General features: G+C 43.4%; 12 non-coding genes across 12 annotated transcripts; all 12 read left to right on the forward strand.

Moving 5' to 3' along the window:
• Positions 1-622: 622 nt before the first annotated feature.
• Positions 623-694, forward strand: trnap-ugg (transfer RNA proline (anticodon UGG)). The gene has a single exon. It is a non-coding gene; the product is annotated as a tRNA-Pro (tRNA).
• A 1181-nt stretch (positions 695-1875) lies between these two features.
• On the forward strand, positions 1876-1947 carry trnap-ugg (transfer RNA proline (anticodon UGG)). The gene has a single exon. It is a non-coding gene; the product is annotated as a tRNA-Pro (tRNA).
• Positions 1948-3623: 1676 nt separating this feature from the next.
• On the forward strand, positions 3624-3695 carry trnap-ugg (transfer RNA proline (anticodon UGG)). Its single transcript has one exon. It is a non-coding gene; the product is annotated as a tRNA-Pro (tRNA).
• Positions 3696-4323: 628 nt separating this feature from the next.
• trnap-ugg (transfer RNA proline (anticodon UGG)) lies at positions 4324-4395 on the forward strand. Its single transcript has one exon. It is a non-coding gene; the product is annotated as a tRNA-Pro (tRNA).
• A 1500-nt stretch (positions 4396-5895) lies between these two features.
• trnap-ugg (transfer RNA proline (anticodon UGG)) lies at positions 5896-5967 on the forward strand. The gene has a single exon. It is a non-coding gene; the product is annotated as a tRNA-Pro (tRNA).
• A 1181-nt stretch (positions 5968-7148) lies between these two features.
• On the forward strand, positions 7149-7220 carry trnap-agg (transfer RNA proline (anticodon AGG)). The gene has a single exon. It is a non-coding gene; the product is annotated as a tRNA-Pro (tRNA).
• A 1130-nt stretch (positions 7221-8350) lies between these two features.
• Positions 8351-8422, forward strand: trnap-agg (transfer RNA proline (anticodon AGG)). The gene has a single exon. It is a non-coding gene; the product is annotated as a tRNA-Pro (tRNA).
• Positions 8423-9941: 1519 nt separating this feature from the next.
• trnap-agg (transfer RNA proline (anticodon AGG)) lies at positions 9942-10013 on the forward strand. Its single transcript has one exon. It is a non-coding gene; the product is annotated as a tRNA-Pro (tRNA).
• A 1683-nt stretch (positions 10014-11696) lies between these two features.
• On the forward strand, positions 11697-11768 carry trnap-cgg (transfer RNA proline (anticodon CGG)). The gene has a single exon. It is a non-coding gene; the product is annotated as a tRNA-Pro (tRNA).
• Positions 11769-12614: 846 nt separating this feature from the next.
• trnap-agg (transfer RNA proline (anticodon AGG)) lies at positions 12615-12686 on the forward strand. The gene has a single exon. It is a non-coding gene; the product is annotated as a tRNA-Pro (tRNA).
• A 1519-nt stretch (positions 12687-14205) lies between these two features.
• Positions 14206-14277, forward strand: trnap-agg (transfer RNA proline (anticodon AGG)). Its single transcript has one exon. It is a non-coding gene; the product is annotated as a tRNA-Pro (tRNA).
• Positions 14278-14905: 628 nt separating this feature from the next.
• On the forward strand, positions 14906-14977 carry trnap-ugg (transfer RNA proline (anticodon UGG)). The gene has a single exon. It is a non-coding gene; the product is annotated as a tRNA-Pro (tRNA).
• Positions 14978-15150: the final 173 nt, after the last annotated feature.

Raw genomic sequence — 15150 nt, forward strand, 5'->3', positions numbered from 1 at the left:
TGAGGTGGTTTGGACATGTTCAGAGGAGAGACTGTCAATATGTCGGTAGAAGGATGCTGAGGTTGGAGCTGCCAGGCAAGAGGTCTAGAGGAAGACCAAAGAGGAGATTTTTGGATATACTCTCTCAAAAGAGAGTTCAAATGCTCTCCTCAAGTTCATTGAGATGCATACAAGAGATGGTAACACTTTAAATGTAGTGAGGTTGCCAAAACACAAATTGGCCAATCTAAAGGTGAGTAAATTCTGTAAATTCAAATTTTGCCTTCACTAGCCTTGGTCTAGGGGAATGATTCTCGCTTAGGGTGTGAGAGGTCTCCGGACGAGCCCTGAATGCTAAATTCAATGTCTATGAGAAGAGAGGATGTAACGCTTTCCACGTGTAACCACAAGACCAGATGAAAGTTTTTCTGTGAAAGTTGTTACTAGACGAGACAAGATTCCACTCACTCGTGTTTTGCTGATCTGGAAACCACAACCTTTCTCTGTCAATGGAGTATGTCCTCACATTAATGTTTTTGTCGGAAATTTACACAACATGAATTTCTCAGTTTGAGAATGACTGAAGTTCTTGTTCTTCATTTGGATAGTAGGGCTGAACTCATTACAAGCCCACTGGACACGAGGCTCGTTGGTCTAGGGGTATGATTCTCGCTTTGGGTGCGATAGGTCCCGGGTTCAAATCCCGGACGAGCCCTTGACTGCGACATCTATTCCACAGACCTTTTTTAGGAAGACTTTCACCTACGAAAGTCGACAAGTATAAAAACAGCCTTACTATACCAAGCTTTATGAGGAATTGTGGGTTTGAGCACCACAACATTTGACAGAGTAATTGCATTTTTTCCATTCCAAGCATGGATGTGTTGCCGATCTTATACCTATGACTTTTAAAGGTCAATGCAGTATACTAAAATGCCATTGTAGAATACACTGAGGTGCAAACATTTAGCGAGAAGGTGTCACTTTCAATGAAGCAAACTATTTGCAGCAAAAGTGCTGACTGTATCATATTTTGCCTTCACTAGCTTCTTTCCATTGGCTTCTCAACAAATCTAGAACAGAATGTAAAACCCTGCTTCTTACATATAAAGCTCTAAAGGGTCAAGCTCCATCATGTCTAAAAGACCTCATGGTACCATATCATCCCAATAGGCCACTTCAGTCTCAGAATGCAAGCCTACTGTTGGTCGAAGAAGGAGAGGAGGAAGGTTTGTTTGTAGGCAGAGAGAGAAAAGGAAAGCTAAGAACGTAGGACTGAATGTAGACGTGACGTGAAGAGGCGAGTGCAAGCAGGTTGGAACGGGTGGAGAAAAGTGTCAGGTGTGTTTTGCGATAAGAGAGTATCAGCGAGAATGAAAGCAAAGGTGTTCAAGACGGTGGTGAGACCAGCGATGTTTTTCGGCTTAGAGACAGTGGCACTGTAGAAAAGACAGGAGGCAGAGCTGGAGGTAGCAGAGCTTAAGATGTTGAGGTTCTCATTGGGAGTGACGAGGATGGATAGGATCAGGCATGAGTACATCAGAGGGACAGCTCATGTTAGATGTTTTGGAGATAAAGTCAGAGAGGCCAGATTGAGGTGGTTTGGACATGTTAAGAGGAGAGACTGTCAATATGTCGGTAGAAGGATGCTGAGGTTGGAGCTGCCAGGCAAGAGGTCTAGAGGAAGACCAAAGAGGAGATTTTTAGATATACTCTCTCAAAAGAGAGTTCAAATGCTCTCCTCAAGTTCATTGAGATGCATACAAGAAAAGAGATGGTAAGACTTTCAATGTAGTGAGGTTGCCAATACACAAATTGGCCAATCTAAAGGTGAGTAAATTCTGTCTACAAATGGGGTATTAGTTCACAAACTCTGCAATTCGCTTGTCTTTATATGGCTCGTTGGTCTAGGGGTATGATTCTCACTTTGGGTGCGAGAGGTCCCGGGTTCAAATCCCGGACGAGCCCTTGACTGCGATATCTATTCCACAGATCTGTTCTCAGGAAAACTTTCACCTATGAAAGTCGACAAGTATGAAAACAGCCTTACCATAGCAAGCTTTATGAGGAATTGTGGGTTTGAGCACCACAAAATTTGACAGAGTCACTGCCTTTTTTCCATTCCAAGCATGGATGTGTTGCCGATCTGATACCTATGACTTTTAAAGGTCAATGCAGTATACTAAAATGCCATTGTAGAATACACTGAGGTGCAAACATTTAGCGAGAAGGTGTCACTTTCAATGAAGCAAACTATTTGCAGCAAAAGTGCTGACTGTATCATATTTTGCCTTCACTAGCTTCTTGCCATTGGCTTCTCAACAAATCTAGAACAGAATGCAAAACCCTGCTTCTTACATATAAAGCTCTAAAGGGTCAAGCTCCATCATATCTAAAAGACCTCATGGTACCATATCATCCCAATAGGCCACTTCAGTCTCAGAATGCAAGCCTACTGTTGGTCGAAGAAGGAGAAGAGGAAGGTTTGTTTGTAGGCAGAGAGAGAAGAGGAAAGCTAAGAACGTAGGACTGACAGTAGACGTGACGTGAAGAGGCGAGTGCAAGCAGGTTGGAACGGGTGGAGAAAAGTGTCAGGTGTGTTTCGCGATAAAAGAGTATCAGCGAGAATGAAAGCAAAGGTGTTCAAGACGGTGGTGAGACCAGCGATGTTTTTCGGCTTAGAGACAGTGGCACTGTAGAAAAGACAGGAGGCAGAGCTGGAGGTAGCAGAGCTTAAGATGTTGAGGTTCTCATTGGGAGTGACGAGGATGGATAGGATCAGGCATGAGTACATCAGAGGGACAGCTCATGTTAGATGTTTTGGAGATAAAGTCAGAGAGGCCAGATTGAGGTGGTTTGGACATGTTAAGAGGAGAGACTGTCAATATGTCGGTAGAAGGATGCTGAGGTTGGAGCTGCCAGGCAAGAGGTCTAGAGGAAGACCAAAGAGGAGATTTTTGGATATACTCTCTCAAAAGAGAGTTCAAATGCTCTCCTCAAGTTCATTGAGATGCATACAAGAAAAGAGATGGTAACACTTTAAATGTAGTGAGGTTGCCAAAACACAAATTGGCCAATCTAAAGGTGAGTAAATTCTGTAAATTCAAATTTTGCCTTCACTAGCCTTGGTCTAGGGGAATGATTCTCGCTTAGGGTGTGAGAAGTCTCCGGACGAGCCCTGAATGCTAAATTCAATGTCTATGAGAAGAGAAGATGTAACGCTTTCCACGTGTAACCACAAGACCAGATGCAACTGTTGCTGTGAAAGTTGTTACTAGAACGAGACAAGATTCCACTCACTCGTGTTTTGCTGATCTGGAAACCACAACCTTTCTCTGTCAATGGAGTATGTCCTCACATTAATGTTTTTGTCGGAAATTTACACAACATGAATTTCTCAGTTTGAGAATGACTGAAGTTCTTGTTCTTCATTTGGATAGTAGGGCTGAACTCATTACAAGCCCACTGGACGCGATTTGCTGATCTGGAAACCACAACCTTTCTCTGTCAATGGAGTATGTCCTCACATTAATGTTTTTGTCGGAAATTTACACAACATGAATTTCTCAGTTTGAGAATGACTGAAGTTCTTGTTCTTCATTTGGATAGTACGGCTGAACTCAATACAAAACCACCGGACACGAGGCTCGTTGGTCTAGGGGTATGATTCTCGCTTTGGGTGCGAGAGGTCCAGGGATCAAATCCCGGACGAGCCCTTGACTGCGACATCTATTCCACTGACCCTTTTCAAGAAAACTTTCTCCTATGAAAGTTGACAAGTATGAAAACAGGCTTACCATACTAAGCTTTATGAGGAATTGTGGGTTTGAGCACCAAAAACTTTGACAGAGTAATTGCATTTTTTCCTTGTGCAAACACAGGAAACTTTAGTTAGTACACGACACAAGATGCCAAGTATTGATGTTTTGCCGATTTGGAAAACCCGACTTTCAAAAGTCAAGAGCTGACTGTATCATATTTTGCCTTCACTAGCCTTGGTCTAGGGGAATGATTCTCGCTTAGGGTGTGAGAGGTCTCCGGACGAACCCTGAATGCTAAATTCAATGTCTATGAGAAGAGAGGATGTAACGCTTTCCACGTGTAACCACAAGACCAGATGCAAGTGTTTCTGTGAAAGTTGTTACTAGACGAGACAAGATTCCACTCACTCGTGTTTTGCTGATCTGGAAACCACAACCTTTCTCTGTCAATGGAGTATGTCCTCACATTAATGTTTTTGTCGGAAATTTACACAACATGAATTTCTCAGTTTGAGAATGACTGAAGTTCTTGTTCTTCATTTGGATAGTACGGCTGAACTCAATACAAAACTACCGGACACAAGGCTCGTTGGTCTAGGGGTATGATTCTCGCTTTGGGTGCGAGAGGTCCAGGGATCAAATCCCGGACGAGCCCTTGACTGCGACATCTATTCCACAGACCGTTTTTAGGAAGACTTTCACCTACGAAAGTCGACAAGTATAAAAACAGCCTTACTATACCAAGCTTTATGAGGAATTGTGGGTTTGAGCACCACGAAATTTGACAGAGTAATTGCATGTTTTCCATTCCAAGCATGGATGTGTTGCCGATCTGATACCTATGACTTTTAAAGGTCAATGCAGTATACTAAAATGCCATTGTAGAATACACTGAGGTGCAAACATTTAGCGAGAAGGTGTCACTTTCAATGAAGCAAACTATTTGCAGCAAAAGTGCTGACTGTATCATATTTTGCCTTCACTAGCTTCTTGCCATTGGCTTCTCAACAAATCTAGAACAGAATGCAAAACCCTGCTTCTTACATATAAAGCTCTAAAGGGTCAAGCTCCATCATATCTAAAAGACTTCATGGTACCATATCATCCCAATAGGCCACTTCAGTCTCAGAATGCAAGCCTACTGTTGGTCGAAGAAGGAGAAGAGGAAGGTTTGTTTGTAGGCAGAGAGAGAAGAGGAAAGCTAAGAACGTAGGACTGACAGTAGACGTGACGTGAAGAGGCGAGTGCAAGCAGGTTGGAACGGGTGGAGAAAAGTGTCAGGTGTGTTTTGCGATAAAAGAGTATCAGCGAGAATGACAGAAAAGGTGTTCAAGAAGGTGGTGAGACCAGCAATGTTTTTCGGTTTAGAGACAGTGGCACTGTAGAAAAGACAGGAGGCAGAGCTGGAGGTAGCAGAGCTTAAGATGTTGAGGTTCTCATTGGGAGTGACGAGGATGGATGGGATCAGGCATGAGTACATCAGAGGGACAGCTCATGTTAGATGTTTTGGAGATAAAGTCAGAGAGGCCAGATTGAGGTGGTTTGGACATGTTCAGAGGAGAGACTGTCAATATGTCGGTAGAAGGATGCTGAGGTTGGAGCTGCCAGGCAAGAGGTCTAGAGGAAGACCAAAGAGGAGATTTTTGGATATACTCTCTCAAAAGAGAGTTCAAATGCTCTCCTCAAGTTCATTGAGATGCATACAAGAGATGGTAACACTTTAAATGTAGTGAGGTTGCCAAAACACAAATTGGCCAATCTAAAGGTGAGTAAATTCTGTAAATTCAAATTTTGCCTTCACTAGCCTTGGTCTAGGGGAATGATTCTCGCTTAGGGTGTGAGAGGTCTCCGGACGAGCCCTGAATGCTAAATTCAATGTCTATGAGAAGAGAGGATGTAACGCTTTCCACGTGTAACCACAAGACCAGATGAAAGTTTTTCTGTGAAAGTTGTTACTAGACGAGACAAGATTCCACTCACTCGTGTTTTGCTGATCTGGAAACCACAACCTTTCTCTGTCAATGGAGTATGTCCTCACATTAATGTTTTTGTCGGAAATTTACACAACATGAATTTCTCAGTTTGAGAATGACTGAAGTTCTTGTTCTTCATTTGGATAGTAGGGCTGAACTCATTACAAGCCCACTGGACGCGAGGCTCGTTGGTCTAGGGGTATGATTCTCGCTTTGGGTGCGATAGGTCCCGGGTTCAAATCCCGGACGAGCCCTTGACTGCGACATCTATTCCACAGACCTTTTTTAGGAAGACTTTCACCTACGAAAGTCGACAAGTATAAAAACAGCCTTACTATACCAAGCTTTATGAGGAATTGTGGGTTTGAGCACCACAACATTTGACAGAGTAATTGCATTTTTTCCATTCCAAGCATGGATGTGTTGCCGATCTGATACCTATGACTTTTAAAGGTCAATGCAGTATACTAAAATGCCATTGTAGAATACACTGAGGTGCAAACATTTAGCGAGAAGGTGTCACTTTCAATGAAGCAAACTATTTGCAGCAAAAGTGCTGACTGTATCATATTTTGCCTTCACTAGCTTCTTTCCATTGGCTTCTCAACAAATCTAGAACAGAATGTAAAACCCTGCTTCTTACATATAAAGCTCTAAAGGGTCAAGCTCCATCATGTCTAAAAGACCTCATGGTACCATATCATCCCAATAGGCCACTTCAGTCTCAGAATGCAAGCCTACTGTTGGTCGAAGAAGGAGAGGAGGAAGGTTTGTTTGTAGGCAGAGAGAGAAAAGGAAAGCTAAGAACGTAGGACTGAATGTAGACGTGACGTGAAGAGGCGAGTGCAAGCAGGTTGGAACGGGTGGAGAAAAGTGTCAGGTGTGTTTCGCGATAAAAGAGTATCAGCGAGAATGAAAGCAAAGGTGTTCAAGACAGTGGTGAGACCAGCGATGTTTTTCGGCTTAGAGACAGTGGCACTGTAGAAAAGACAGGAGGCAGAGCTGGAGGTAGCATAGCTTAAGATGTTGAGGTTCTCATTGGGAGTGACGAGGATGGATAGGATCAGGCATGAGTACATCAGAGGGACAGCTCATGTTAGATGTTTTGGAGATAAAGTCAGAGAGGCCAGATTGAGGTGGTTTGGACATGTTCAGAGGAGAGACTGTCAATATGTCGGTAGAAGGATGCTGAGGTTGGAGCTGCCAGGCAAGAGGTCTAGAGGAAGAACAAAGAGGAGCTTTTTGGACATACTCTCTCAAAAGAGAGTTCAAATGCTCTCCTCAAGTTCATTGAGATGCATACAAGAAAAGAGATGGTAACACTTTCAATGTAGTGAGGTTGCCAATACACAAATTGGCCAATCTAAAGGTGAGTAAATTCTGTCTACAAATGGGATATTAGTTTACAAACTCTGCAATTCGCTTGTCTTTATGTGGCTCGTTGGTCTACGGGTATGATTCTCGCTTAGGGTGCGAGAGGTCCCGGGTTCAAATCCCGGACGAGCCCTTGACTGCGACATCTATTCCACAGATCTGTTCTCAGGAAAACTTTCACCTATGAAAGTCGACAAGTATGAAAACAGCCTTACCATAGCAAGCTTTATGAGGAATTGTGGGTTAGAGCACCACAAAATTTGACAGAGTAAGTAAGTAAGGTCAATGCAGTATACTAAAATGCCATTGTAGAATACACTGAGGTGCAAACATTTAGCGAGAAGGTGTCACTTTCAATGAAGCAAACTATTTGCAGCAAAAGTGCGGACTGTATCATATATTGCCTTCACTAGCTTCTTTCCATTGGCTTCTCAACAAATCTAGAACAGAATGTAAAACCCTGCTTCTTACATATAAAGCTCTAAAGGGTCAAGCTCCATCATATCTAAAAGACCTCATGGTACCATATCATCCCAATAGGCCACTTCAGTCTCAGAATGCAAGCCTACTGTTGGTCGAAGAATGAGAGGAGGAAGGTTTGTTTGTAGACAGAGAGAGAAGAGGAAAGCTAAGAACGTAGGACTGACAGTAGACGTGACGTGAAGAGGCGAGTGCAAGCAGGTTGGAACGGGTGGAGACAAGTGTCAGGTGTGTTTTGCCATAAAAGAGTATCAGCGAGAATGAAAGCAAAGGTGTTCAAGACGGTGGTGAGACCAGCGATGTTTTTCGGCTTAGAGACAGTGGCACTGTAGAAAAGACAGGAGGCAGAGCTGGAGGTAGCATAGCTTAAGATGTTGAGGTTCTCATTGGGAGTGACGAGGATGGATAGGATCAGGCATGAGTACATCAGAGGGACAGCTCATGTTAGATGTTTTGGAGATAAAGTCAGAGAGGCCAGATTGAGGTGGTTTGGACATGTTCAGAGGAGAGACTGTCAATATGTCGGTAGAAGGATGCTGAGGTTGGAGCTGCCAGGCAAGAGGTCTAGAGGAAGACAAAAGAGGAGCTTTTTGGACATACTCTCTCAAAAGAGAGTTCAAATGCTCTCCTCAAGTTCATTGAGATGCATACAAGAAAAGAGATGGTAACACTTTCAATGTAGTGAGGTTGCCAATACACAAATTGGCCAATCTAAAGGTGAGTAAATTCTGTCTACAAATGGGATATTAGTTTACAAACTCTGCAATTCGCTTGTCTTTATGTGGCTCGTTGGTCTAGGGGTATGATTCTCGCTTAGGGTGCGAGAGGTCCCGGGTTCAAATCCCGGACGAGCCCTTGACTGTGACATCTATTCCACAGATCTGTTCTCAGGAAAACTTTCACCTATGAAAGTCGACAAGTATGAAAACAGCCTTACCATAGCAAGCTTTATGAGGAATTGTGGGTTTGAGCACCACAAAAGGGTCAAGCTCCATCACATCTAAAAGACCTCATGGTACCATATCATCCCAATAGGCCACTTCAGTCTCAGAATGCAAGCCTACTGTTGGTCGAAGAAGGAGAGGAGGAATGTTTGTTTGTAGGCAGAGAGAGAAAAGGAAAGCTAAAAACGTGGGACTGAATATAGACGTGACGTGAAGAGGCGAGTGCAAGCAGGTTGGAACTGGTGAAGAAAAGTGTCAGGTGTGTTTTGCGATAAAAGAGTATCAGCAAGAATGAAAGCAAAGGTGTTCAAGACGGTGGTGAGACCAGCGATGTTTTTCGGCTTAGAGACAGTGGCACTGTACACTGCACAAAATTTGACAGAGTAACTGCCTTTTTTCCATTCCAAGCATGGATGTGTTGCCGATCTGATACCTATGACTTTTAAAGGTCAATGCAGTATACTAAAATGCCATTGTAGAATACACTGAGGTGCAAACATTTAGCGAGAAGGTGTCACTTTCAATGAAGCAAACTATTTGCAGCAAAAGTGCGGACTGTATCATATTTTGCCTTCACTAGCTTCTTTCCATTGGCTTCTCAACAAATCTAGAACAGAATGTAAAACCCTGCTTCTTACATATAAAGCTCTAAAGGGTCAAGCTCCATCATATCTAAAAGACCTCATGGTACCATATCATCCCAATAGGCCACTTCAGTCTCAGAGTGCAAGCCTACTGTTGGTCGAAGAAGGAGAGGAGGAAGGTTTGTTTGTAGACAGAGAGAGAAGAGGAAAGCTAAGAACGTAGGACTGACAGTAGACGTGACGTGAAGAGGCGAGTGCAAGCAGGTTGGAACGGGTGGAGAAAAGTGTCAGGTGTGTTTTGCGATAAAAGAGTATCAGCGAGAATGAAAGCAAAGGTGTTCAAGACAGTGGTGAGACCAGCGATGTTTTTCGGCTTAGAGACAGTGGCACTGTAGAAAAGACAGGAGGCAGAGCTGGAGGTCGCCTAGCTTAAGATGTTGAGGTTCTCATTGGGAGTGACGAGGATGGATAGGATCAGGCATGAGTACATCAGAGGGACAGCTCATGTTAGATGTTTTGGAGATAAAGTCAGAGAGGCCAGATTGAGGTGGTTTGGACATGTTCAGAGGAGAGACTGTCAATATGTCGGTAGAAGGATGCTGAGGTTGGAGCTGCCAGGCAAGAGGTCTAGAGGAAGACCAAAGAGGAGATTTTTGGATATACTCTCTCAAAAGAGAGTTCAAATGCTCTCCTCAAGTTCATTGACATGCATACAAGAAAAGAGATGGTAACACTTTCAATGTAGTGAGGTTGCCAATACACAAATTGGCCAATCTAAAGGTGAGTAAATTCTGTCTACAAATGGGATATTAGTTTACAAACTCTGCAATTCGCTTGTCTTTATATGGCTCGTTGGTCTAGGGGTATGATTCTCGCTTAGGGTGCGAGAGGTCCCGGGTTCAAATCCCGGACGAGCCCTTGACTGCGACATCTATTCCACTGACCCTTTTCAGGAAAACTTTCACCTACGAAAGTCGACAAATAAAAAAACAGCCTTACTATACCTAGCTTTATGAGGAATTGTGGGTTTGAGCACCACAAATTTTGACAGAGTAATTGCATTTTTTCCATTCCAAGCATGGATGTGTTGCCGATCTGATACCTATGACTTTTAAAGGTCAATGCAGTATACTAAAATGCCATTGTAGAATACACTGAGGTGCAAACATTTAGCGAGAAGGTGTCACTTTCAATGAAGCAAACTATTTGCAGCAAAAGTGCGGACAGTATCATATTTTGCCTTCACTAGCTTCTTTCCATTGGCTTCTCAACAAATCTAGAACAGAATGTAAATCCTGCTTCTTACATATAAAGCTCTAAAGGGTCAAGCTCCATCATATCTAAAAGACCTCATGGTACCATATCATCCCAATAGGCCACTTCAGTCTCAGAATGCAAGCCTACTGTTGGTCGAAGAAGGAGAGGAGGAAGGTTTGTTTGTAGACAGAGAGAGAAGAGGAAAGCTAAGAACGTAGGACTGACAGTAGACGTGACGTGAAGAGGCGAGTGCAAGCAGGTTGGAACGGGTGGAGACAAGTGTCAGGTGTGTTTTGCCATAAAAGAGTATCAGCGAGAATGAAAGCAAAGGTGTTCAAGAAGGTGGTGAGACCAGCGATGTTCTTCGGCTTAGAGACAGTGGCACTGTAGAAAAGACAGGAGGCAGAGCTGGAGGTAGCAGAGCTTAAGATGTTGAGGTTCTCATTGGGAGTGACGAGGATGGATGGGATCAGGCATGAGTACATCAGAGGGACAGCTCATGTTAGCTGTTTTGGAGATAAAGTCAGAGAGGCCAGATTGAGATGGTTTGGACTTATTCAGAGGAGAGATGGTGAAAACAGTATATCGGATAAAAGATGCTGAGGTTGGAGCTGCCAGGCAAGAGGTCTAGAGGAAGACCAAAAAGGAGATTTTTAGATATACTCTCTCAAAAGAGAGTTCAAATGCTCTCCTCAAGTTCATTGAGATGCATACAAGAAAAGAGATGGTAACACTTTCAATGTAGTGAGGTGAGTGCAAGCAGGTTGGAACGGTGGAGAAAAGGGTCAGGTGTGTTTTGCGATAAAAGATTATCAGCGAGAATGAAAGCAAAGGTGTTCAAGAAGGTGGTGAGACCAGCGATGTTTTTCGGCTTAGAGACAGTGGCACTGTAGAAAAGACAGGAGGCAGAGCTGGAGGTAGCAGAGCTTAAGATGTTGAGGTTCTCATTGGGAGTGACGAGGATGGATGGGATCAGGCATGAGTACATCAGAGGGACAGCTCATGTTAGATGTTTTGGAGATAAAGTCAGAGAGGCCAGATTGAGGTGGTTTGGACATGTTCAGAGCAGAGACTGTCAATATGTCGGTAGAAGGATGCTGAGGTTGGAGCTGCCAGGGAAGAGGTCTAGAGGAAGACCAAAAAGGAGATTTTTAGATATACTCTCTCAAAAGAGAGTTCAAATGCTCTCCTCAAGTTCATTGAGATGCATACAAGAAAAGAGATGGTAACACTTTCAATGTAGTGAGGTTGCCAATACACAAATTGGCCAATCTAAAGGTGAGTAAATTCTGTCTACAAATGGGGTAGTAGTTCACAAACTCTGCAATCCGCTCATCTTTATATGGCTCGTTGGTCTAGGGGTATGATTCTCGCTTCGGGTGCGAGAGGTCCCGGGTTCAAATCCCGGACGAGCCCTTGACTGCGACATCTATTCCACAGATCTGTTCTCAGGAAAACTTTCACCTATGAAAGTCGACAAGTATGAAAACAGCCTTACCATAGCAAGCTTTATGAGGAATTGTGGGTTTGAGCACCCCAAAATTTGACAGAGTAATTGCATTTTTTCCATTCCAAGCATGGATGTGTTGCCGATCTGATACCTATGACTTTTAAAGGTCAATGCAGTATACTAAAATGCCATTGTAGAATACACTGAGGTGCAAACATTTAGCGAGAAGGTGTCACTTTCAATGAAGCAAACTATTTGCAGCAAAAGTGCGGACTGTATCATATTTTGCCTTCACTAGCTTCTTTCCATTGGCTTCTCAACAAATCTCGAACAGAATGTAAAACCCTGCTTCTTACATATAAAGCTCTAAAGATTCAAGCTCCATCATATCTAAAAGACCTCATGGTACCATATCATCCCAATAGGCCACTTCAGTCTCAGAATGCAAGCCTACTGTTGGTCGAAGAAGGAGAGGAGGAAGGTTTGTTTGTAGACAGAGAGAGAAGAGGAAAGCTAAGAACGTAGGACTGACAGTAGACGTGACGTGAAGAGGCGAGTGCAAGCAGGTTGGAACGGGTGGAGAAAAGTGTCAGGTGTGTTTTGCAATAAAAGAGTATCAGCGAGAATGAAAGCAAAGGTGTTCAAGACAGTGGTGAGACCAGCGATGTTTTTCGGCTTAGAGACAGTGGCACTGTAGAAAAGACAGGAGGCAGAGCTTGAGGTAGCACAAATTGGCCAATCTAAAGGTGAGTAAATTCTGTCTACAAATGGGATATTAGTTTACAAACTCTGCAATTCGCTTGTCTTTATGTGGCTCGTTGGTCTAGGGGTATGATTCTCGCTTAGGGTGCGAGAGGTCCCAGGTTCAAATCCTGGACGAGCCCTTGACTGCGACATCTATTCCACAGATCTGTTCTCAGGAAAACTTTCACCTATGAAAGTTGACAAGTATGAAAACAGCCTTACCATAGCAAGCTTTATGAGGAATTGTGGGTTTGAGCACCACAAAAGGGTCAAGCTCCATCACATCTAAAAGACCTCATGGTACCATATCATCCCAATAGGCCACTTCAGTCTCAGAATGCAAGCCTACTGTTGGTCGAAGAAGGAGAGGAGGAATGTTTGTTTGTAGGCAGAGAAAGAAAAGGAAAGCTAAAAACGTGGGACTGAATGTAGACGTGACGTGAAGAGGCGAGTGCAAGCAGGTTGGAACTGGTGAAGAAAAGTGTCAGGTGTGTTTTGCGATAAAAGAGTATCAGCATGAATGAAAGCAAAGGTGTTCAAGACGGTGGTGAGACCAGCGATGTTTTTCGGCTTAGAGACAGTGGCACTGTACACTGCACAAAATTTGACAGAGTAACTGCCTTTTTTCCATTCCAAGCATGGATGTGTTGCCGATCTGATACCTATGACTTTTAAAGGTCAATGCAGTATACTAAAATGCCATTGTAGAATACACTGAGGTGCAAACATTTAGCGAGAAGGTGTCACTTTCAATGAAGCAAACTATTTGCAGCAAAAGTGCGGACTGTATCATATTTTGCCTTCACTAGCTTCTTTCCATTGGCTTCTCAACAAATCTAGAACAGAATGTAAAACCTTGCTTCTTACATATAAAGCTCTAAAGGGTCAAGCTCCATCATATCTAAAAGACCTCATGGTACCATATCATCCCAATAGGCCACTTCAGTCTCAGAGTGCAAGCCTACTGTTGGTCGAAGAAGGAGAGGAGGAAGGTTTTTTTGTAGACAGAGAGAGAAGAGGAAAGCTAAGAACGTAGGACTGACAGTAGACGTGACGTGAAGAGGCGAGTGCAAGCAGGTTGGAACGGGTGGAGAAAAGTGTCAGGTGTGTTTTGCGATAAAAGAGTATCAGCGAGAATGAAAGCAAAGGTGTTCAAGACAGTGGTGAGACCAGCGATGTTTTTCGGCTTAGAGACAGTGGCACTGTAGAAAAGACAGGAGGCAGAGCTGGAGGTCGCCTAGCTTAAGATGTTGAGGTTCTCATTGGGAGTGACGAGGATGGATAGGATCAGGCATGAGTACATCAGAGGGACAGCTCATGTTAGATGTTTTGGAGATAAAGTCAGAGAGGCCAGATTGAGGTGGTTTGGACATGTTCAGAGGAGAGACTGTCAATATGTCGGTAGAAGGATGCTGAGGTTGGAGCTGCCAGGCAAGAGGTCTAGAGGAAGACCAAAGAGGAGATTTTTGGATATACTCTCTCAAAAGAGAGTTCAAATGCTCTCCTCAAGTTCATTGACATGCATACAAGAAAAGAGATGGTAACACTTTCAATGTAGTGAGGTTGCCAATACACAAATTGGCCAATCTAAAGGTGAGTAAATTCTGTCTACAAATGGGATATTAGTTTACAAACTCTGCAATTCGCTTGTCTTTATATGGCTCGTTGGTCTAGGGGTATGATTCTCGCTTAGGGTGCGAGAGGTCCCGGGTTCAAATCCAGGACGAGCCCTTGACTGCGACATCTATTCCACTGACCCTTTTCAGGAAAACTTTCTCCTATGAAAGTTGACAAGTATGAAAACAGGCTTTCCATACCAAGTTTTATGAGGAATTGTGGGTTTGAGCACCAAAAACTTTGACAGAGTAATTGCATTTTTTCCTTGTGCAAACACAGGAAACTTTAGTTAGTACACGACACAAGATGCCAAGTATTGATGTTTTGCCGATTTGGAAAACCCGACTTTCAAAAGTCAAGAGCTGACTGTATCATATTTTGCCTTCACTAGCCTTGGTCTAGTGGAATGATTCTCGCTTAGGGTGTGAGAGGTCTCCGGACGAGCCCTGAATGCTAAATTAAATGTCTATGAGAAGAGAGGATGTAACGCTTTCCACGTGTAACCACAAGACCAGATGCAAGTTTTGCTGTGAAAGTTGTTACTAGACGAGACAAGATTCCACTCACTCGTGTTTTGCTCATCTGGAAACCACAACCTTTCTCTGTGAATGGAGCATGTCCTCACATTAATGTTTTTGTCGGAAATTTACACAACATGAATTTCTCAGTTTGAGAATGACTGAAGTTCTTGTTCTTCATTTGGATAGTAGGGCTGAACTCAATACAAAACCACCGGACCCGAGGCTTGTTGGTCTAGGGGTATGATTCTCGCTTTGGGTGCGAGAGGTCCCGGGTTCAAATCCCGGACGAGCCCTTGACTGCGACATCTATTCCACAGACCCTTTTTAGGAAGACTTTCACCTACGAAAGTCGACAAATAAAAAAACAGCCTTACTATACCTAGCTTTATGAGGAATTGTGGGTTTGAGCACCACAAATTTTGACAGAGTAATTGCATTTTTTCCATTCCAAGCATGGATGTGTTGC

The sequence above is a fragment of the Channa argus genome, chromosome 4 (genome assembly GCF_033026475.1).
Source record: "Channa argus isolate prfri chromosome 4, Channa argus male v1.0, whole genome shotgun sequence".
In the NCBI taxonomy this organism is placed as follows: domain Eukaryota; kingdom Metazoa; phylum Chordata; class Actinopteri; order Anabantiformes; family Channidae; genus Channa; species Channa argus.